The sequence below is a fragment of the Oncorhynchus mykiss genome, chromosome 9, assembly GCF_013265735.2.
Source record: "Oncorhynchus mykiss isolate Arlee chromosome 9, USDA_OmykA_1.1, whole genome shotgun sequence".
NCBI classification, from domain to species: domain Eukaryota; kingdom Metazoa; phylum Chordata; class Actinopteri; order Salmoniformes; family Salmonidae; genus Oncorhynchus; species Oncorhynchus mykiss.
In genome coordinates, this window is record NC_048573.1 from 35499780 (window position 1) to 35524940 (window position 25161).

General features: G+C 42.7%; 1 long non-coding RNA gene across 1 annotated transcript in view; it reads right to left on the bottom strand.

Moving 5' to 3' along the window:
- Nucleotides 1-22105, bottom strand: part of LOC118966032 — a 26821-nt gene extending 4716 nt beyond the window's left edge. Inside the window, exons 1-2 of the long non-coding RNA XR_005053231.1 lie at nucleotides 21523-22105; nucleotides 15354-15471 (exon numbers count right to left, since the gene is read on the bottom strand). This is a non-coding gene — a long non-coding RNA (uncharacterized LOC118966032). The remainder of the gene's footprint in view (nucleotides 1-15353; nucleotides 15472-21522) is intronic.
- Between the last annotated feature and the right edge of the window lie 3056 nt (nucleotides 22106-25161).

Genomic DNA, 25161 nt, shown 5'->3' on the forward strand with positions numbered 1-25161 from the left:
TCAAAAGGCTATTCTGTTACGATATTGCCGCAGAACCATCTACTAGCTCCGGCACGTTAGCTTTTTCTGAAGTCTGTGTTCCCTGCTTGCCCAGCGTATTAGTGAATACCATACAGCACCCTGACTCACCCATTGCTACTCTTTTGACCCTACGATCACTCGGCTACACAGCGGATTCCCCCTGGACTGTTTCAATAACACGGTACCTCCTTTTGTTTACCTTTAGGCCCCAGCCTCGAACTCAGGTCCTGTATGTATCTAACTGACACGCTCTGCCATTTCTTCACCCGTTGTCTTCTCCTGATCAACACCTGTGATTGCTTTATGCCTTGTCTACTGCTGCCAATGTCAATATGCCTTGTCTACTGCTGTCAATGTCAATATGCCTTGTCTACTGCTGTCTTGGCTAGTTTTTATTTCTTTATTTCACTGTAGAGCCCTCAGTCCCGCTCAAAATTCCTTAGATAGCTCTTTCGTCCCACCCCACACACATGCAGAGACTTCACCTATGTTAATTGATGCCTCCAGAAACGAAACCTCTCTCATCATCATGCAACGCATAGGTTTACCTCCACTGTACTCTGTACATTATGCCTTGAATCTATTCTACCACACCCAGAAATCTGCTCCTTTTATTCTCTGTCCCCAATGCACTAGACAACCAGTTCTTATAGCTTTTAGCCATACCCGTATTCTACTCCTCCTCTGTTCCTCTGGTGATGTAGAGGTTAACCCAGGCCCTGTAGCACCCAGTTCCACTCCTATTCCCCAGGCACTATCATTTGTAGACCTCTGTAACCGTAAAAGCCTTGGTTTCATGCAAATCAGAAGCCTCCTCCCTACGTTTTTCTTTCTTTCACTGCTTTAGCACACTCCGCCAACTCTGATGTCTTAGCCATGTCTGAATCCTCGCTGAAGGCCACCAAAAATTCTGAAAATTCCATCCCCAACTATAACATTTTCCCGCCAAGACAGAACTGCCAAAGGGGGTGGAGTTTTAATCTACTGCAGACACAGCCTGCAGAGTTCTGTTATGTTATCCAGGTCTAGTGCCCAAACAGTTCAAGCTTCTACTTCTAAAAATCCACCTTTCCAGAATTAAGTCTCTCACTGTTACCGCTTGTTACAGACCCCCCCCCCCCACCCCCCCCCCCCCCCCCCCAGCTGCGCCCTGGACACCATATGTGAATTAATTGCCCCCCATTTATCTTCAGAGTTTGTCCTGTTAGGTGTCCTAAACTGGGATATGCTTAACACCCCGGACCGTCCTACAATCTAAGCTAGATGCCCTCAATCTCACACAAATGATCATTGAACCTACCAGGTACAACCCCAAATCCGTAAGCTCGGGAACCTTCATAGATATTATCCTGACTAACATGTCCTCTAAATACACCTCTGCTGTCTTCAACCAGGATCTCACGATCACTGCCTCATTTCCTGCGTCCGTAATGGGTCCGCGGTCAAACGACCACCCCTCATCACAGTCAAACGCTCCCTAAAATACTTCAGCGAGCAGGCCTTTCTAATTGACCTGGCCCGGGTTTCCTGGAAAGATATTGACCTCATTCCGTCAGTAGAGGATGCCTGGTTATTCTTTTAAAGTGCTTTCCTCACCATCTTAAATAATCATGCCATGTTCAAAAAATGTAGAACCAAAAACAGATATAGCCTTTGGTTCACTCCAGACCTGACTGCCCTTGACCAGCACAAAAACATCCTGTGGCGTACTGCATTAGCATCGAATAGCCCCCGCAATATGCAACTTTTCAGGGAAGTTAGGAACCAATATACACAGGCAGTTAGAAAAGCAATGGCTAGTTTTTTCAAACAGAAATTTGCATCCTGTAGCACAAACTCCAAAAAGTTCTGGGACAAAGTAAAGTCCACGGGGAATAAGAGCACCTCCTCCCAGCTGCCCATTTCATTGAGGCTAGGAAACACTGTCACCACCGATAAATCTACGATAATCAAGAACTTCAATAAGCATTTTTCTATGGCTGGCCATGCTTTCCACCTGGCTACCCCTACCCCGGTCAACAGCTCTTCACCCCCCACAGCAACTTGCCCAAGCCTCCCCAATTTCTCCTTCACCCAAATCCAGATAGCTGATGTCCTGAAAAAGCTGCAAAATCTGGAACCCTACAAATCAGCTGGGCTAGACAATCTGGACCCTCTCTTTCCTAAAATGTTCCCCCACCATTGTTGAAACCCGTATTACTAGTCTGTTCAGCCTTTCTTTCATATCGTCTGAGATTCCTAATGATTGGAAAGCGGCCGCGGTCATCCCCCTCTTTAAAGGGGGATACACTCTGGACCCAGGTTACAGACCTATATCCATCCTGCCCTGCCTTTCTAAAGTATTCGAAAGCCAAGTGAACAAATACATCACCGACCATTTCAAATCCCACCGTACCTTCTCAGCTATGCAATCTGGTTTCCGAGCTGGTCATGGGTGCACCTCAGCCACGCTCAAGGTCCTAAATGATATCATAACCCTCATCGATAAGACAGTACTGTGCAGCCATCTTCATCGACCTGGCCAAGGCTTTCGACTCTGTCAATCACCGTATTCTTATAGGCAGACTCAACAACCTTGGTTTCTCTAATGACTGACTCGCCTGGTTCACTAACTAGTTCTCTGATAGAGTTCAGTGTGCCAAATCGGAGGGCCTGTTGTCCGGACCTCTGGCAGTCTATGGGGGTGCCACAGGGTTCAAATCTCGGGCCGACTCTTTTCTCTGTATATATAAATGATGTCGCTCTTGTCGCTCTTTGATCCACCTCTACGCAGACGACACCATTCTGTATACATCTGGCCCTTCTTTGGACACTGTTAACAAACCTCCAAATGAGATTCAACACCATACAACACTCCGTCCGTGGCCTCCAACTGCTCTTAAATGCTAGTAAAACGAAAGGCATGCTCTTCAATCGATCACTGCCCGCACCCGCCCGCCTTAGCATCACTTCTCTGGACGCTTTTAACTTAGAATATGTGGACAACTATAAATACCTAGGTGTCTGGCTAGACTGTAAACTCTCCTTCCAGACTCACATTAAGCATCTCCAATCCAAAATTACATCTAGAATCAGCTTCCTATTTCGCAACAAAGCCTCCTTCACTCATGCTGCCAAACAAACCCTCGTAAAACTGACTATCCTACCCATCCTTGACTTCGGGGATGTTATTTACAAAATAGCCTCCAACACTCTACTCAGCAAATTGGATGCAGTCTATCACAGTGCCATCACCATAGTCCCATATACTACCCATCACTGCGACCTGTACACTCTCGTTGGCTGGTCCTTGGTTCCACTGGCTCCAGGTCATCTTTGCTAGGTAAAACTCTGCCTTATCTCAGCTCACTGGTCACCATAGCAACACCAACCCGTAGTACACACTCCAGCAGGTACAGTGCCTTGCGAAAGTATTCGGCCCCCTTGAACTTTGCGACCTTTTGCCACATTTCAGGCTTCAAACATGAAGATATAAAACTGTATTTTTTTGTGAAGAATCAACAACAAGTGGGACACAATCATGAAGTAGAACGACATTTATTGGATATTTCAAACTTTTTTAACAAATCAAAAACTGAAAAATTGGGCGTGCAAAATTATTCAGCCCCTTTACTTTCAGTGCAGCAAACTCTCTCCAGAAGTTCAGTGAGGATCTCTGAATGATCCAATGTTGACCTAAATGACTAATGATGATAAATACAATCCACCTGTGTGTAATCAAGTCTCCGTATAAATGCACCTGCACTGTGATAGTCTCAGAGGTCCGTTAAAAGCGCAGAGAGCATCATGAAGAACAAGGAACACACCAGGCAGGTCCGAGATACTGCTGTGAAGAAGTTTAAAGCTGTATTTGGATACAAAAAGATTTCCCAAGCTTTAAACATCCCAAGGAGCACTGTGCAAGCGATAATATTGAAATGGAAGGAGTATCAGACCACTGCAAATCTACCAAGACCTGGCCGTCCCTCTAAACTTTCAGCTCATACAAGGAGAAGACTGATCAGAGATGCAGCCAAGAGGCCCATGATCACTCTGGATGAACTGCAGAGATCTACAGCTGAGGTGGGAGACTCTGTCCATAGGACAACAATCAGTCTTATATTGCACAAATCTGGCCTTTATGGAAGAGTGGCAAGAAGAAAGCCATTTCTTAAAGATATCCATAAAAAGTGTTGTTTAAAGTTTGCCACAAGCCACCTGGGAGACACACCAAACATGTGGAAGAAGGTGCTCTGGTCAGATGAAACCAAAATTGAACTTTTTGGCAACAATGCAAAACGTTATGTTTGGCGTAAAAGCAACACAGCTCATCACCCTGAACACACACCATCCCCACTGTCAAACATGGTGTTGGCAGCATCATGGTTTGGGCCTGCTTTTCTTCAGCAGGGACAGGGAAGATGGTTAAAATTGATGGGAAGATGGATGGAGCCAAATACAGGACCATTCTGGAAGAAAACCTGATGGAGTCTGCAAAAGACCTGAGACTGGGACGAAGATTTGTCTTCCAACAAGACAATGATCCAAAACAAAAAGCAAAATCTACAATGGAATAGTTCAAAAATAAACATATCCAGGTGTTAGAATGGCCAAGTCCAGACCTGAATCCAATCGAGAATCTGTGGAAAGAACTGAAAACTGCTGTTCACAAATCCTCTCCATCCAACCTCACTGAGCTCGAGCTGTTTTGCAAGGAGGAATGGGAAAAAATGTCAGTCTCTCGATGTGCAAAACTGATAGAGACATACCCCAAGCGACTTACAGCTGTAATCGCAGCAAAAGGTGGCGCTACAAAGTATTAACTTAAGGGGGCTGAATAATTTTGCACGCCCAATTTTTCAGTTTTTGATTTGTTAAAAAAGTTTGAAATATCCAATAAATGTCGTTCCACTTCATGATTGTGTCCCACTTGTTGTTGATTCTTCACAAAAAAATACAGTTTTATATCTTTATGTTTGAAGCCTGAAATGTGGCAAAAGGTCGCAAAGTTCAAGGGGGCCGAATACTTTCGCAAGGCACTGTATATTTCACTGGTCATCCCCAAAGCCAACACCTCCTTTGGCTGCTTTTCCTTCCAGTTCTCTGCTGCCAATGACTGGAACGAATTGCAAAAATCACTGAAGTTGGAGACTTATATCTCCCTCACTAACTTTAAGTATCAGCTGTCAGAGCAGCTTACCGTTCGCTGCAGCTGTACACAGCCCATCCAACCAACTACTTACCTCATCCCCATATTTGTTTTTGTTTTTCTGCTCTTTTACACATCAGTATTTCTACTTGCACATCATCATCTATCACTCAAGTGTATATTGATAAATTGTAATTACTTCGACTATATTGCCCTATTTAATGCCTTACTTCATTTGCACACACTGTATACAGATTTTTCTATTGTGTTATTGACTGTACGTTTGTTTATCCCATGTGTAACTCTGTGTGGTTTTGCTTTATCTTGGCCAGGTCGCAGTTGTAAATGAGAACTTGTTCTCAACTGGCCTACCTGATTAAATAAAGGTGAAATAAAATAAATAAAACGACTTCCAAGGCAGTCATACTCAATTAACTAATCACTGATCACAATCTTGATGTGATTGGCCTGACTGAAACATGGCTCAAGCCTGATGAATTTACTGTGTTAAATGAGGCTTCTCCTGGTTACGCTAGTGACCATATCTCACGCGCATCCCGCGGAGGTGTTGCTAACATTTACAAGAGCAAACAGCTGCGTTTTAGTCTTTTGAGCTTCTAGTCATGAATTCTATGCAGTCTACTCATTCACTTTTTATAGCTACTGTTTACAGGCCTCCTGGGCCGTATACAGCGTTCCTCACTGAGTTCCCTGAATTCCTATAGAACCTTGTAGTCATGGCAGATCATATTTGCATTTTTGGGGATTTCAATATTCACATTGTCGTGGAAATTTCCTTAATTACCAACTGATGAGAGAGCAAATCACACACCAGTCAGAGTTATGCTTAATCTTCACCTTTAATAATAATTAAGCTTTTGCAATAGCATTTTGACATTCAACATTTCAGTATCTCTAATGAAAAGTTGAGAGTGGTCAACATAATGGCAACAGATATTTTATAGCAAAGATCCACCCCCCTAGTCGACATGACAAACCACAGGTCTTAGGAACTTACACAAAGAAAGACTTTACTTCAGAGAGGAGTATCCCATAGCCAGACAGCATTGGCTATAAATTATCGTTCAGTTTGGTCTCCTAAACCTTATCTCGACATTACCTCACCCAATGGTATATATCAATTGTCATTTTAGACACTCCCATCCCAAATACAACCCATTCTGGACAAGCTCACGGAGAGGAGAGTGAGCCTCTAGGTCAAGATAAGGGCAACCAGAGAGGGAACATAGAATGGTTCCAGACACTGCCATCCTCCTCTCCCCGATGGGAAAAGTAGGGAGTGACTGGCACACAGACATTGTGGAGCCAAGAGATAATTGGTTCCCCCTCAATCATCCCTTCACATGGTTTAAAATATACGTTTACACATAACGACAAGCTTGACCTCTCCCCTCTATGTGGCCCAAGTAACTGAACCCTGACAGAGAACAGATTGCAAACGGCCACCACTATAGGACAACAATATACATTCTAAATGACATGTATCTCACAAGCATATTATGAAAATAAAACATCTTATCTATGTTACCCAACTAATTTTGATTCATCCCCAACAACATGGAAAAGTCCACGGACCCACTCAAAGGATTTTGGAGTCATCATCGACTTCTGTCCAACATCTCTCTGGACCTACTCATTACCACAGTCATACGTAGAATAAATATTGTGGACCTAAATGCTTTTCCTCATAATCCTGGACTATTGGACCACCACTTTATTACGTTTGCAATCAGAACAAATAATCTGCTCAGACTCCAACCAAGGATCATCAAAAGCCATGCTATAAATTCTCGGACATCGCAAAGATTCCTCGATACCCTTCCAGATTACCTCCACCTACCCAAGGACGTCTGAGTACAAAAATTGGTTAACCACATAACTGAGGATCTAAATTGAACCTTGAGTAATACCCTAGATGCAGTCGCACCCCTAAAAACCAAAAGCATTTGTCACAAGAAATTAGCTCCCTGGTATACAGAAAATACCCAAGCAAGCTTCCAGAAAATTGGAACGGAACTGGCGCTCCACCCAACTGGAAGTCTTCCGAGTAACTTGGCAAGACAGTACCGTGCAATATTGAAGAGCCCTCATTGATGCTCAAGCATCCTATTTTTACAACCTAATTGAGGAGATTAAGAAACTAAAAATCATGATCATCAGAAAGCAAATTACGGACTCCTCTTTGAATCTGTGTATTTCACAAAATCTCAGTTGTCCTGAATCATCACAGAACCAGGCCAGGACCTAGGAACCACAGAACCAGGCCAGGACCTAGGATCAATGGAGACACTCAAGTTTTTTAATCCTGTATCTCTTGACACATTCGTGAAAATAGTCATGGCCTCTAGACCTTCAATCTGCGTACTGGACCTCATTTCAACTAAACTACTGAAATAGCTACTTCCTGTGCTTGGCCCTCTTATGTTGAACATAATAAATGCCTCCCTATCCTCCGGATGTGTACTAAACTCACTAAAAGTGGCAGTAATAAAGTCCTCTTGAAAAAGCCAAACCTTGGCCCGGAAAATGTAAAAAACTGTCGGCCTATATCGAATCTCCTATTCCTCTCAAAACTTTTAGAAAAAGCTGTTGAGCAGCCTTCCTGGAGACAAATAACTGCCTTCCTGGAGACAAATAGAGTATATGAAAAACTTACGTCTGGTTTTAAACCCCATCGTAGCACTGAGGATGCACTCGTGAAGGTGGTAAATTACCTTTTAAATGGCATCAGACCAAGGCTCTGCATCTGTCTTTGTGCTCCTAGACCTTAGTGCTGCTTTTGACACCATTGATCACCACATTCTTTTGGAGAGATTGGGAACCCTAATTGGTCTATTCAGACAAGTTGTTGCCTGGTTTAGACCATCTCTGTGGATGGTTTCAGTGTTCCTCAAGGTTCTTGGTGATGTCATTCGGAAAGTCAATGTCAAATTTCACTGCCATGCGGACGACACACAGCTGTACATTTTGATGAAACATGGTGAAGCCTGTGTTTCAGACATAAGGAAGTGGATGGATGAAAATGTTTTACTTTTGAACTCAGACAAAACAGAGACTCTAGGTTCTAGGTTTCAAGAAACAAAGAGATCTGCTGCTGGATGTGACAATTAATGTTGATGGTTGTACAGTCGTCACAAATACAATTGTGAAGGACCTCTGCGTTACTCTGGACCCTGATCTCTTTTTTGATAAACATATCAAGAAAAGGACAGCTTTTTTCCCAATCTTCGTAACAGACTACTGCAATGCTCTACTCTCCGGCTACCCAGATAAAGCACTAAATAAACTTCAGTTAGTGCTAAACATGGCTGCTAGAATCTTGACTAGAACCCCAGAAATATATCATATTACTCCAGTGCTAGCCTCTCTATACTGGCATCCTGTTAAGGCTAGGGCTGATTTCAAGGTTTTACTTCTAACCTGCAAAGTATTACATGGGCTTTCTCCTACCCATCTCTCCGATTTGGTCCTGCCGTACATACCTACACGTACGCTACGGTCACAAGACGCAGGCCTCCTAATTGTCCCTAGAATTTCTAAGTGAACAGCTGGAGGCAGGGCTTTCTCCTATAGCGCTCCATTTTTATGGTCTGCCTATCCATGAGAGACGCAGACTCGGTCTCAATCTTTAAGTCTTTATTGAAGAATCATCTCTTTAGTAGGTCCTATGATTGAGTGTGAAGGTGAATGGAAAGGTACCGGAGCAATGAACCACCCTTGCTGTCTCTGTCTGGCCGGTTCCCCTCTCCCTACTGAGATTCTCTGCCTCTGACCCTATTATGGGGGCTGAGTCACTGGCCTACTAGTGCTCTTCCATGCCGTCCTAGGAGTTGTGTGTCACTTGAGTGGTTTGAGTCACTGACGTGATCTTCCTGTCCGGTTTTGCGCCCCCCTCAGGCTCATACGGTGGAGGAGATCTTTGTGGGCTATACTTGGGCCTTGTCTCAGGGTAGTACGTTGGTTGACTGTTAACATCCCTCTACTAGTGTGGGGGCTGTGCTTTGGCAAAATGGCTGGGCTAATATCCTGCCTGTTTGGCCCTGTCCAAGGGTATTGTCAGACGGGGCCACAGTGTTCGGCCCTCCTTTTTCTGTAGTCCACGATCAGCTCCTTTGTCCTGATCATGTTGAGGGAGAGGTTATTGTCCTGGCACCACACTGACAGGTCTCTGACCTTCTCCCTATAGGCTGTCTCATCTTTGTCGGTAATCAGACCTACCACCGTTGTGTGGTCAGCAAACTTAATGATGGTGTTGGAGTTGTGCTTGGCCACACAGTCATGGGTGAACAGGGAGTACAGGTGGGGACTAAGCACACACCCCTTAGGGGCCCATCTGTTGTGGGTCAGCGTGGCATATGTGTTATTGCCTACCCTTACCACCTGGGGGCGGCCCATTAGGAAGTCCAGGATCCAGTTACAGAGGGAGGCGTTTAGTCCCAGGGTCATTAGCTTAGTGATGAGCTTAGAGGGCACTATGGTGTTGAACGCTGAGCTGTAGTCAATGACCAGCATTCTCACGTAGGTGTTCCTTTTGTCCTGGTGGGAAAGGGCAGTGTGGAGTGCAGTAGAGATTGCATCATGTGGATCTGTTAGGGCGGTATATGAATTGGAGTGGGTCTAGGGTTTCTGGGATGATGGTGTTGATATGAGCCATGACCAGCCTTTCAAAGCACTTCATGGCTACAGATGTGAGTGCTACGAATCGATCATCATTTAGGCAGGTAACCTTGGCGTTCTTTGGCACAGGGACTATGGTGGTCTGCTTGAAACATGCAGGTATTACAGACTCGGTCAGGGACAGGTTGAAAATGACAGTGAAGACACTTGCCAGTTGGTCAGCGCATGCTTCCTGGTAATCCACCTGGACCTGCGGCCTTGTGAAAGTTGCCCTGTTGAAAGGTCTTAAAAGTAGGCAATAAGGTGTCTGTAACAGGAAAAATGTGGCAAAAACGAATGTAGACATTAGGGTTGCACATTTTGGGGAATATTCAGAGGTGGAAACTTTCCGTGGGAATTAACAGAAAAATATGCAAATTAATATTAGTACCATTTAAATGTAGATGTTTTTTCCATTGGTTATATTTACCATATCATATGGAGACATAAACCTTTTACCCTATCATAAATAGACATAATTGCAAATGATTAAAATCCTTCCAATATAAAAAAAAAAAAAAATTGTTAAGAATTTAACTTTAATTAAATGAGTTGACTCTTCACATGGGAGGATTTCACTGAACAAAAGAAAGGGAATATTGAATGATCCCCAATGATCCATCGCATCTCCCAAAAATGTTTTAAACATACATCTGTAAAATGATAGTCTAGAAACTAAAGCTTTGGTCGTCTTCCTCTCAGGCTTCTATGTCTTTTCCCTGGACCTCCTCAATCCCCACCTCTTGAACATCAGACTCTTGAGGCCTCATCTTCACTTTCCAACGTTGAGGTTGGCTCGTTGTCAGGCTCAAAAAGCCTCAAATTTGCCCAGATGGCCACCAATTTTCAACCCTTGTATTGGTCAGCCTGTTGCGTGCGTTGGTGTGTGTGTTCCCAAACAAGGACCAGTTGCGCTTTGAGGCGGCTGATGTTGGTGGGATTTGGAGGATGATGGAGGCAAAAGGGGAAAGAGCCTCAGATCCACAAAGTCCCTTCCACCAGATGGCTGATGAGATATGTTGGCACGACTGCCATATTGCATCTCCATCCCAAAGCCCTTGCTTGGAAGTGTACTTCGCCAGACTGCCAAAAACCTTGCCCTCATCCAGGCCAAAGTGGCGAGACATGGTAGTGATGACACCATATGCCTTGTTGATCTCTGCACAAGGCAGGATGCTCTTGCCAGCATACTTGGGGTAAGCTGCGGCATGTGTGGGCTTCAGGAAGAAGTCTTCATGTTTTTTGATGTATTTCAGAACTGCAGTGCAACAATGAAGTGGGCAGGGCAGTATGGATTTCTTCTCTCACATCTGCAAACAGAGTGAACATCAGACAGGATGGCATTGTCTCCCTCAATCCGTGCATTGGCTACTGCTGTAGGTTTCAGGAGTTTCAGGCTGCTTACCACTAGAGATTAAACATTTCATATCATGATTATAGTGACCAAAATTATCACGGTTATCAGTATTACCGTGTTATTGTTAAAATGTGCTGGAAATTTTCAAAAAGTATTGATACACACACTGAAATTATTTCACCGAGTTTTATATTGCAAATCAACAAACAAATAAATTGAGCAGCACTATGCACTTTTATGTGCATAAACATTCAAATAATAACATTAAAGATGGCACCATGTGGCCATGAGAGGTAAGTTTCCCTAGTGCAGGTTTTAATGAACACAACCTTAAGTAAGCAAATCAAATGTGCATATAAAAGCAACACAAGTAAAGCAATGTGCATGTAAGAACAATACAACCATATGTAAACACATCCAATGTGCAGGTGTTGACATTAAAATAACAACACAAAATATGTCAACTAATCAAATGAACAGCACTGATTGTATGTCTGTTCTCTCCTTCATAAAGAAATAAGGTGCTGCTGGCCTAACATCCTGTACGTATGCATCTTTGTTCACGAGATTGAAATGTAAAAAATGTCAGTATATTTACTTTGTCCGATTTAAGTAGTGATCTGCAAATGGAGACAATGTGCCCGCTGGCACTCTCTCTGATGGCACGCTGGTTGCTGGGATGCACAAAAGCTTCCTGGCAACCCTGGCAAGGTGAGGAAACTGATGTATTGTCCCTCCACCACACCAGTCGATCCTCATTCTGCTGGAATGGGTGGCAGAGACAGGTAGTCCTTGATCTCTTCTTCACTCTCTCTGACCCTCTTCACCCCTCTGCTGCCTTGTTGAGGTAATCCTTCTCAGCAACCCAGCCAGGCCTTTCCCCTCTGATGCTGCTGTGGGGGTGTTGGTGGTGGAGGTGCTGCTGGTGCTTTGTGGTTCTTCCCTGACTTGTGAAGCTGCCAGCTTCAAGGCCTCCTGGACACAGCTGCCAGCTTCAAGGCCTCCTGGACACAGCTGCCAGCTTCAAGGCCTCCTGGACACAGCTGCCAGCTTCAAGGCCTCCTGGACACAGCTGCCAGCTTCAAGGCCTCCTGGACACAGCTGCCAGCTTCAAGGCCTCCTGGACACAGCTGTCAGTGTTAACTTTTGTAGCCACTGTAGGCTCATCTAAAAAGCTCCTTTTGAAGCGGGGGTCAATGAAACAAGCCATGTGGATGACTCTCTTTGCCTTCTCTGTGTATCTGTTGTTAATGTCTTCTCTCATTACCCTTTTAATCTCCTCGGTCAGGGATGGCTCCGTATCCTTTCCCACCAGAACATCATGGGTGATGTGGTCCAGGACAGGCTTGACAGTGTCACTCGTGTTTTTGAGGAAAGTGCATCTGTAAACTTGCTCAGAGGTTCAAGGATCTGGCACAGTTGCTCCATGACACTTATGTCAGCATCCTTGGGCATCAGATGCCATGTTCCTCTTTCTCCAGCCAGTGTCACACAGACTGGCTGCTGTTGGCTGAGAAAACGCTCAAGCATCTTGTGTGTAGATCCCCATCAGGTCACCACATCATGGATCAGAGCCTTCTGTGGCATGTTGAGGGCAGCTTGCTTTTCTCTCTTTGTTGATCCCCCACTCTTCCAGCATATTCTCAAGAAACTCTAATGTGAGCCGAGTGATCTTCTGGGAAGAATTGTGTTTCCAGGCAGTTTGATTCCAGTTGACAGTCTGGGTTGAGGTAATGGATAGTGAAGCTTATGTAGGGTTGACCACCCCCGCTTTCACTGGTCCAGAGGTCAGTAGTTGCAGCAAACCATGTTCCTTGAGCCAAACTTTTTCCAACATCAGTTTTAACCTGGCTGTACAGGTTTGGGATTTCAGTCTTGGAAAATAAAGTTTGTGAAGGCACTTTGTGAGGCACGGCAACCTCCATCAGCCTCAGAAAGCCAGGCCTCCTAACAATTTGAAATTGCATCATGTCCACTGCAATGTAATATGAAAGGGCTGCAGTGAGGTCTTGAGCATTTTTTGATGTGAGTGCATAAGCAGCCTGCCTTTTTAAATGCTTGCTGGAGTGTCTGTGTCACAACTGTAGAGGGACCAGTAGCATCACTGGGTTTGCCTGCTGCTCGCCCACTCTATAAAAAAGGGAATAGCAAATGTATTATTATTGGTGTTGTTACATTATAATAACAATTATTATTAATACACAATCTTCTATAGTGTTTCTCCTGTTGGAACACTTTTACAACCAAGTCGAAGACTGACAGATTTCTAAATGAACAAAATATGTTGGTTGGGTGACTAAACTACATATAGTGTTATCGTGTGCAATGGGTGAATAGTCGTCAGACACACGACGCATACAGCAGCAGAACAACGTGTAGTGTTTATACAAGAGTAGGTAACACTGACAGCTTCATTTTACATTATTGACAAGCTATTAGCAAGTTAGACAGACAAACCATGACATTTTCCCCCATTCCGAAGTCCCCACATCATGCATTGAGCTAAAAGTTAACTTACCTTGCATACGCTATAAAGTAGTAGGTGGTGGTCACGAAGATGACTCAAGAGATTTGAAGTGTTGCCCCTTCGCAGCGTTTATTTATTTTGCATGTTCTGCAGACAATTGAAGATGGTCCCCCTAAGTTTCCCTCCGCACTCTTGTAAAACCCAAAATATGACCACACTTCAGATTTAGTCCCCTTAGAAGGCTGACAAATCTCTGGAGCGCTGTCACCAGGTTTTCACACAAAACAAAACCCACGTTGCATGCTGCACCTGCGTCAGACTGTTGCTAACTTTGGTTGATGCTGGACAGTATTTACTGTGAGTATTTACCGCGGTAATCAGACATGGTTTTAATGATAATTCAAATTTGAAATGGTAATACTAACCGTCGGGAATTTTACTGTGGTTTATCGTGAAACCGGTACCCGTTTCATCCCTACATACCACTCTCTCCAAAAATACATCATCCAGGAGGACCCTCTTGATGGGGCTGTCCATATCGGAAGACTGTGATATGGCCATTACTTGGAGAGACTCCTTCCCCTCCAGGAGACTGTCAGACATGATGACAACACCACCCCAACGGTGTTGCTGGGCAGCTTCAATGTGGTGCTCTTATTCTTCTCACTTTGCTTGGGGAGGTAGATTGATGGTATAACTTGGTGACCCTTCACATACCTAACCATTTCCTTGGCTCTCTTGTAGAGTGTATCCATTGTTTTCAGTGCCATGATGTCCTTGAGGAGCAGATTCAATGCATGAGCAGCACAGCCAATGGGTGTGATGTGAGGGTAGGACTCCTCCACTTTAGACCAAGCAGCCTTCATGTTTGCAGCATTGTCTGTCACCAGTGCAAATACATTCAATGGTCCAAGGTCATTGGTGACTGCCTTCAGCTCATCTGCAATGTAAAGACTAGGTGTCTGTTGTCCCTTGTGTCTGTGATCTTGTAAAATACTGGTTGAGGGGTGGAGATGTTGTTAATTATTCCTTGCCCACAAACATTTGAGCACCCTTCAGAGGTGATTGCAAAACAGTCTGCTTTCTCTATGATTTGCTTGACCTTCACTTGAACTCTGTTGAACTCTGCATCCAGCAAATGAGTAGATAAAGCATGTCTGGTTGGAGGGGTGTATGCTGGGCAAAGAACATTCAGAAATCTCTTCCAATACACATTGCCTGTGAGCATCAGAGGTGAACCAGTTGCATACACAGCTCGAGCAAGACATTCACCAGCATTTCTGACTACGTTCCTCCATTGAGTCAAAAAAAACTTTTGATTCCCGGAGGCCCATGAGCTGTTGCTATTGCTAAGGTGTCTGATTCATAATTTTCACCTCAAATAGAAGTAGAGGGACTTTTGTCAGAGGTTGCTTGTTGTGAGCGCTTAGGGAACTTTGTGCACTTGGCCAGATTATTCTGCATCTTTGTTGCAGTCTTCACATGATTTGGCACAGTATTTGCAAATGTACACAGCTTTTCCCTCTACATTAGCTGCAGTGAAATTTCTCCACACATCTTGTAAGTATTTCATGGTAAGTTCTACACCGGTTTTATTCGGCGCATGTGACAAATACAATTTGATTAGAATTTACCTACGTATAGTACACAAACACATCCTCTCCCCTAATAATAAAACAACCATACACACACACACCACTCACCTCTGCCACCTGCTCATGGACCACTATCTGCTGAGCAAGCATCTCCACGTCGGTTGTCATGGTGATGTAAGTTCTACTAGCTGAGCCTGTCTGGAGCGAAGCCAAAGACGTCTGTCAACTGCAGAAGTAGGGATGTGCAACCTCTCTTATATCAGTAGGCAGGGTCACGTTCAATAAGAACAAACTCAAGGAATTTTTTTGAAAGAGTAAAAAGACATGAACATTGTCACTGACCAAGTTAAGGTAGTACCTAATTTGCTTCGTACATAATTTGCATCGTAACAAGAGTATGCATCTACAGCCACAAAATATAACTAGGTAAGGTGAACAACTCCCTGTGCAAAAAAGAGGACATGTACTGTGTCTGGGGACAATCCTTCCGGGGGAAGGCATCTTGTTTAGTGATTCAACCAGTGGCGACTGGCGGGAGGAGCTATAGGAGGACGAGCTCAATGTAATGGCTGGAATGGAATAAATTGAACAGTATCAAATATATTGAAACCACGTTTGACTCGGTTTCATTTATTCCATTTCAGCGATTACAATGAGCCCATCCTCCTATATCTCTTCCCACCAGCCTACACTGGATTTGACTAAGGATTGGAGGGCATAAGGCTGTAAGTGTACACCTCAAAAAGGCTGAAATTACACCTCAGACTAGGGATGCAGAATATATGAGTGAGCATATCGGAATCGGATGATATCAGCTGAAAATGCCAACATCGGCCAGATGTCTAGTTTAACGGCGATGTGCAAAGCCGATGTGCATACCTATATAACGTAGGTAGATGACGCCATGAAAAATACAGCGCTACACAGAACAAAAGCAGAAAAATACTAAGTGCACACATCGAACAACTAAACAAGTTGAAGTCAAGCAGTCATTTGAAAGAGTAAGAACATTTCAGCGAGACAACTCAAAAGGCGAAATCCATGAACGCCAAGATTGCCCTTGACAATCAACCGGTCTCTGTCGTGGATGATGTTGGCTTTCGCCGACTGGTCGAGCACCGGTACGCACTACCAAGTAGGCACTATTTTTCAGACGCTGCCCTACCGGAGTTACACAGTATTGTTGAAACACATCCATGAGTCACTGCTATTAGATTCAAGACTGACATTTGGACCAGCGATGTCAGCCCGATGAGCATGCTGAGTCTGACAGCACAGTGGGTCGACCAGGATTTCTCACTGAGGAAAGCCGTATTGCATGCTCAAGAATGTGCTGGTTCTCATACCGCTGCTGCCATTTCAATGGCATTTGAGAACATGTTTGAAACTTGGAAACATGAACACACTACTTTGCACCATTCAAACAACTGACTGGAGAAATAAGCTCATCAACTGCGTGATACCTTCAGACGTGATACTTTCTGTCATGGCATTGAAACGCCTGCTCAACTAAACTGCCGACACAGACCATGGGGTTAAAACTTACAAAAGTACTCGAGACTGTGAACAAGCGATTCGGTGGCATTCTCTCTGAGCCTCTTACTGTGTCGCCACCATGCTCGATGCTATGTACAAGGACCGCTACTTCGATGCAGACAAGAAACAGGGTTAACGTGAAATGTTACATACACAGCTGGACAAGATGGAAATGGACACAGTGACAGTTCCCACCGAGGAAGAGAGGCCACAGACAGACAGAGCTCAAACTTCACTGCTTGACATGTATGATGAAATCCTGGTTGAGAATGAAACGACTGAACAACGAATCAGCACAGCAAGTAAGTTAATATGTTTTAATGGTAATGGGGACATACGTAAATGTTATTTAACTAGGCAAATCGGTTAAGAACAAATTCTTTATTACAATGACGGCCAATCCCGGACAATGCTGGACCAGTTGTGCGCCGCCCTATGTGACTCCCAATTATGGCCGGATATGATACAGCCTGGATTCGAACCAGGGACTGGAGTGACGCCTCTTGCACGGAGATGCAGTGCCTTAGGCCGCTGTTTCCATGTGTGTGTGTGTGTGTGTCTGTGTCTGTGTGTGTCTGTGTGTTAACTATTTAACTGTACTAGAACGCTTAAAATACCGCAAAAATTGTAAATTATCGATATCGTTTCTTTTTTTGGCAAGGAAAATATTGGATATTGGTAACGGCCAAAAATGTCATATCGGTGCATCGCTACCTCAGACACTACACCTCACACTTTCCAGTTCTGGATTTTACCAATGATTGTGTGTGTGTTTCAGAGAGCGAGAGAGTCTGTAACTTTCTGTCTGTCTCTGTGTGCGCGTCACATTCAAGAAAGAATGTGTCATGATGTCCTGCGCAGACATTGCATGCATCAACCAATAATTGCGTGACACGTTATCCACTGTGCTGTCGGGCACTACATTGCCATTGGAGGAACATATAACCCCCCATTCAGTATACTGTCAACCAATCGTGTTCAGTGGGATACTGGGTCACACGGTTGCTAAGCTAATCGTTGCGCAATCCCTTCTCAAAATCAGGGGGCTCATTTGACTGGTAAGTCTGAAGCAACTGACTCTAGACGAAAAATTTGAGGAGTGAATACGGGGGAGGTGTATCTGTGACAGCCGAAAGTCCGACACTAATGTGGTTTTTCAACAGCAAGGTTCAGACAGAGAGGAAAAGAGGCAGGCACAAATTTGGTTAACAAAAAAATGTATGGCTTATTTGCTAAGTGAGGTTTATTTGATCTAATATAAGTTTTGTAAAGCGTAAGTGGTTACGAGTGTACTGCTATAAGTAATACGACACATGACATTCCGGCAACTTTGAGAAAAAAGTTGGAGTATCGGAGTTGTCTCAAGTTGGCTATGCATATTCATGACATGAGGCTAGTACCATAGCATTCTCTCCATAGAATACAGGTGGTTGACGTCAACAACCCTCATCGAATATTCAAAAAAGATTACAATAATGAGATGTATCCACTAATCCAAAGAAAGTATAGGCAGGAGCCTTGCCGCTTTGTGGACAATGACTCCCATTGCTAGGGCGGAGAGACATGTATCTTGTCAGTATATCCATAATCTTTGCGCAGATCACAATTGCAGGGTTGCCATTGTTTATTAGCTAAAGGTTTATCTTTATAATGCCAAAATAAACATTCCTCCAATCCCCATATCACACGCACTCACAAAATGTGTACATTGTAAAATAAATTGGTGAGCAAGGGTCCATACTTGCGAACATAAGCAACCATTTAAATTTAAAACAGGTTCTCCAGCACAAAAAGCTTATAAACCAATTAAAATGTTTGATTTGCTTGCACGTGATACACTGCTGCTACTCACTGTTTATTATATATGCATAGTAACTTTACCCATACCTACATGTACAGTACAACTACCTCGACTAACCTGTATGAATTAATGAGTGGCGGCAAAGTTGGTTCCTGTTTCAGTCACGTCTTTAGTCACCTTCATGTAGATCAAACAAAAACACTCTATAATGATTTGTTGACGATAGAGCCTCTCACAATGCAGTCAATGGCTGCAGGATGAAGTCGGTAAAGAGCAACTGCAGAAACGTACAGTCGACTGCAGCAAAGAGTATGGACATACTGACAAGATACGTCTTTCCGCTCTAACAATGGGTGTTGTTGTCCACAAAGCGTCATGGCGGCTGTCTAGCTCACACCTATCCTTTCTTGGATTGGTGGAGACATCTCATTATTGTAATCTATTTTGAATATTCTATGAAGGTTGTTGACTTTAACTGCCTGTATTCAATGGAGTGAGAGGCTATGCTACGAGCCTCATACCATGAATATGCATCAATCAAATTGAATTTGTCACATGCGCCGAAAACAACCGTAGACCTCACCATGAAATGCTTATTTACAAGCCTTGACCAACAAAGCAGTTTTAAGAAAATAGAGTTAAGAGAATATTTAGTGTCAATGCAAATAGTCTGGGTGGCCATTTGATTAATTGTTCAGTAGTCTTATGGCTTGGGGGTTGAAGCGGTTTAGGATCCTTCTGCACATAGACTTGGCGCTTAGGTACTGCTTGTCATGCTGTAGCAGAGAGAACTATGATTTGGGTGACTGGAGTCTTTGACAATTTTTGGGGCCTTCATCTGACACTGCCTAGTATATAGGTCCTGGATACCCTCTGTAACGCTTTATGGTTGGATGCCGAGCAGTTGCCATACCAGGTCTGGGGACCCATGATAAATCTTTCCAGTCTCCGAGTTGTCATGCCCTCTTTACAACTTTCGTGATGTGTTTGGAACATGATAGTTTGTTAGTGATGTGGACACCAAGGAACTTGAAACTCTCGACCCGCTCCATCGAGACAACTCCGATAAAGTGTTTTTTCTCAAAGTTACCGGGATTTCACGTGTCCTACGCATTGCGAAACTTCTATTAGATCAAATAAACCTCATGTAGCAATTCACTTTTTTGATGACCAAATTCAAACACTCTCATTGACCTCTATACAAAAACTCCTTGCTTGGTGGGAGAAACAATGAAAAAACATCAACTGCTGGAGGGAGACAGATTTTACCCCAAGTTGGGCCTCTTTTTCTGTCTGACTGGAATCAAAACGTCATGATCTTTGATCACACGATTTATGTAAAGTTCATGTAGTCAACAAGCAAAGATTGTCTATTATATTGACAAGACATTCAAGTGACCGCTCTGACAATGGAAATACATGTCCTCAAAAATCGAAATCGACTCATCTTTGTATCTGTGCCATTATAGCATCTGTGACAGCATGGGCAGTGCCATTGAGGCCATCTCCATTTTAAAGTAGTACATTTTCTTATTCTTCATCTACTGATTTCTCCCAACTCCTAGGAATCCCAACCAGTTGACTGCTTTAAAATTAGGTCCATGTTAAAACGGGTTGTATCCATAATGAGTCCTCTATCTCTATGACAACAGGCACAACACCGAAATGCCATGTGCATCCACTCATGACAGTGCATTCGTAACAACCTAACCATTACCTAACCATTACCAAACTTCTATTCAATCAAATAAGCAATAAAAAGTGTTGACCAAATTCACAATTTTTTATTCTTAGTTTACCAGGTAAATTGACTGAGAACAAATTCTCATTTACAACAACGACCTAGGGAATAGTTAGAGTAAAACCTTTCATTTCTCCTCTTCCGCAAGTCAATCTTTTTTGTCCCCATAATGCTACACACGGGGACCAACGATGGTCACTGACCTGACAAAAGTCATCCGCTCGAACGCGCCCAGGGTACGAGTCAAGAAACCTATAGGTGCTTTCAAGACCACAGAGAACTCTGAAAAAGTGATCTTCAGGTCGGAAAGTCAGAGCTCTAGAAAGATGTCAGAGTTTGAGTTGGAATTCTGAGTTGGTCCCCCCAGAGTTCCCAGTTGTCTTGAACACCATGAAGTCAGATGTCAGAGATTTCACAGGTTCCCAGTTGTTTGAAAGCTGCATATTTTCCTTTTTTATTTACATTTTTTTACCTTTATTTAACTGGCAAGTCAGTTAAGAACTAATTCTTATTTTCAATGACGGCCGAGGAACAAACAGTGGGTTAACTGCCTGTTCAGGGGTAGAACGACAGATTTGTACCTTGTCAGCTCGGGGGTTTGAACTTGCAACCTTCCGGTTACTAGTCCAACGCTCTAACCACTAGGCTACCCTGCCGCCCCGACTATTGTTCTCAGTTGTTTGAAAGCTGCCCAAGCTATACAATATTACAAAGAACAAGTTAATTATCTCACATCTCAGAAAATATTTGTAATGTTGTACTTCTTGTTCATAAAATTCATGCTTTTTTTGAGCTAGTGCCCAATTGACTCCCATTCACTCCTTGAATGGCTGGGTTTTCACTAGGTGGTATACAGCTACGATCGGACGTAACTTCTTCGTAGCAGGTTAAAGGTGCTACATGGTCAAAGATCATGTGATTGAAGGTCATGCCATTTTTAATGAGGTCGCATTCAAGTTACTGCAGTTGTTTCTCACCATCTGCACCATGTAGGAATCAACTGCATTGTAGAAGGCACTATTTGTCAGTCAACCATTAGGGTGTTTTTGTTTTCCCCACATGAACGTGACCAAATATGTAAATGAAAGAGGTACCAACAATAGTAGCTATGTTGACACTACCATGTTGATCTGAGCCTTACTGTTGGAAAAGTGTCTGACTTCGGCTGTCGCAGATGCACCTCCTCTGACTTTACTCACCAACTTTCGCCTACAGTCGGCTTCCTTTAGGCTTACCACTCAAACACACATAGTCCAAGAATCGCCCAGAATGCACCATGCCGCCCATTCTTCTTCTTTGGGAATGTGTTGGAGCGATCGTATCCAATTTAAGGTGCATACACTGCCACCTACTGTACTGGAATGTGAGGCCATTCACAGCCTACCCACATTGAATTCTTTGTGATACGGTACTATAAAATCGAGGAAAATGAAAAATTACTCTGCCAACTAATAGCCCTCTCAAATATATATATTTTTATTAAAAAAATAATACCACCACCATTTACCCTATCTAATCCTATTTCAGACCAACTGTCTGGGAGGACAGAACATTACCATTCAACACCCACTGCAACTGTTCTGAAGTAAAACCTTGCACTCAAGTATTTCTCTGCCGCTGCTACCACAACCTTTCATTTTCTGTAACTTTCCATCCATTTCTGCAGTACAATTGACAACCATGGCTATGAATGCCAAGAAACCTACTTTACAGAAGCACATATTTTTTCCCATCACTCTATTGGTCTCTGCCTATTCACAGGAAGCCTCAGGATCCCTCTCCCCGTACACATCTTCCTCTATCAATCTCTTCACTGTTTCAACATATGATACTTTCTGTACTACTCTGACCCTAGCAACCTCAACCTGTCTTTATCTCACCGGGCATCCCCACAACTAACACACACAACTTCCTCCACAGAAATGACATATTCCTTCGTCTCATGCCCTCCTGCACACTTCTCGCATCTAGGACTCTCCCTTCCACACAGTGCTGCAACATGCCCATAAACTTGATACCTAAAACACACAAAGTACAGTGGGGCAAAAAAGTATTCAGTCAGCCACCAATTGTGCAAGTTCTCCCACTTAAAAAGATGAGGCCTGTAATTTTCATCATAGGTACACTTCAACTATGACAGACAAAATGAGAAGAAAAAAAATCCAGAAAATCACATTGTAGGATTTTTAAATGAATTTATTTGCAAATTATGGTAGAAAATAAGTATTTGGTCAATAACAAAAGTTGAAATACTTTGTTATATACCCTTTGTTGGCAATGACAGAGGTCAAACGTTTTCTGTAAGTCTTCACCAGGTTTTCACACTGTTGCTGGTATTTTGGCCCATTCCTCCATGCAGATCTCCTCTAGAGCAGTGATGGGCTGTTCCTGGGCAACACGGACTTTCAACTCCAAAGATTTTCTGTGGGGTTGAGATCTGGAGACTGAATAGTCCACTCAAGGACCTTGAAATGCTTCTTACGAAGCCACTCCTTCGTTGCCCGGGCGGTGTGTTTGGGATCATTGTCATGCTGAAAGACCCAGCCACGTTTCATCTTCAATGCCCTTGCTGATGTATCGTGAGATTTTGAGTGAAAACCTCCTTCCATGGCCCCATTCATTCTTTCCTTTACACGGATCAGTCGTCCTGGTCCCTTTGCAGAAAAACAGCCCCAAAGCATGTTTCCACCCCCATGCTTCACAGTAGGTATGGTGTTCTTTGTCCTCCAAACACAACGAGTTGAGTTTTTACCAAAAAGTTATATTTTGGTTTCATCTGACCATATGACATTCTCCCAATCTTCTTCTGGATCATCCAAATGCTCTCTAGCAAACTTCAGACGGGCCTGGACATGTCCCCCTGCTTAAGCCAGTACATGTCTGGCACTGCAGGATTTGAGTCCCTGGCGGCGTAGTGTGTTACTGATGGTAGGCTTTGTTACTTTGGTCGCAGCTCTCTGCAGGTCATTCGCTAGGTCCCCCAGTGTGGTTCTGTGATTTTTGCTGATGAACAATATACATTGTTACATCATACAAAACAGAATGCAGATATTAACGAGAAAATTCTAAAACATACAAAAAATATCAAGTAATAAAAATAAAAAAACAATTCTAGTGCAATTGTATTCACTATGAAAACATCTTATTAATGATTCAGGAAGATGTTATTCTTGTTATTATTCACTAGGGTTAATGTTTTAATAAGATAGTTGAATTCAATAAAACAAATGTAATTTTGATATAGAATTTTGGAATTTTTGTTTGTGTTTAAAGTATTTGGCAACAATATTTAAAAACATCACAATCATTTCAATGGTCTTGTTTTCATTGCAATAGTACCATATTATATCCTTCATGTCAAAAACATGGGTTGTGTTCATAATGGTAATTAAGTATTTTGCAAGGTTTTCCCAAAATTCGGACAAATTTATATTCAAAGACCAAGTGAGACAGATTCTCACCTTTTTCACAGAAAACGCAGATGTCATCAATATCCACAAATTTGAATATCATAGAATTACATTGATATATCTTATGTAAAATTTTAAAGTGCACTTCCTTAACTTTGTTAGGTATACAATATTTGTAAGGACAATGTCAGGAATAAGCATGTTCCAGAAAAACTTTCCTCACAGTGTAAGTTGGTTTTGTGAATGAAGAATTTGTCCTATATATTTATTACAACAAGATTTCTCAAGTAAGTCCACGCCTTCCAATCTGAGTTCTGGATAAACTTCGTGATCATTACCAAAGCTAAGATGAGTTTTCATTTGTGTAGTTGGACCACTGGGAATGGCTTTGATCACAGAAATAAAAACTCTGAAAGGTACTGGAAACTCTTTCAATGTTATAAATTGTTCATATGTAAGAATATTACCCTTGTTGTCAAAAACATCAATAACAAAGTCAATATTCTTCTCATGCCAGCTGGGGTAGAACAATTACTTATTCCTTACAGTTATGTCTGAATTATTCCACAAAAGAGCTTTGTGTGGAAAAAAATTGTGCAGGAAACCTATTTCAGGCCATTAAAAGCTTGTTGGTGAAACCTAGACAATTTAGTGGGTAATCTTTCAGGAATATAATTACATTTCAGTAAAAATTGAAGCCCTCCCAACTTACTAAACACATTATTTGGAATGAAATACCATATTGAATCAGTGTTGATCAAACATCTTTTCAACCAGTTGATCTTGAATGTATTATTTATGTCAACAAAATCCAACACTTCCAGACCTCCTTCAGAGAGGACTGACCTTTTTAGTTTGTGAGACTTATTTTTTCCAGATGAAGTCAAGAAAGGTCTTATTGATCTCTTTACAAGTAGCTGGATTTACACATAACGATAATGAGGTGTACACAAAATGAGACAGTCCCTCTGCCTTGGACAGAAGCACTCTCCCAAGTATAGAAAGATCTCTTTGTAGCCAATTATTAAATGTATTCTTAATTTTAGGAGAGAAATTCAGAATATCTAGAGAAAGAAGTTCCACAACCAAAATGAATAAAAATGGCGAAATTGGGCATCCCTGTCCCTGAATCTTTTGGAAGTATTAAGGTTTAGTAACACAGAACTATTTATATATCTTTGTAATACATGCAAATGACTTTGATAAACTTTTTGGATTCTGTGAAAATTTTAAGTGACCCAAAGAGAAATTCATGTTAAATTGTGTCAAAGGCGTTACAGAAGTCCAAAAATAAGACAACCGCATCTGAGTCAAATGCATCTGAATAATCTATAAGGTCCAAGACTAAAAGAATGTTAAAGATTATGTGATGGCCCTTCATAAATCCTGTTTGAGTCTCATTTATAAATGGTATCTATTCCTATTCCA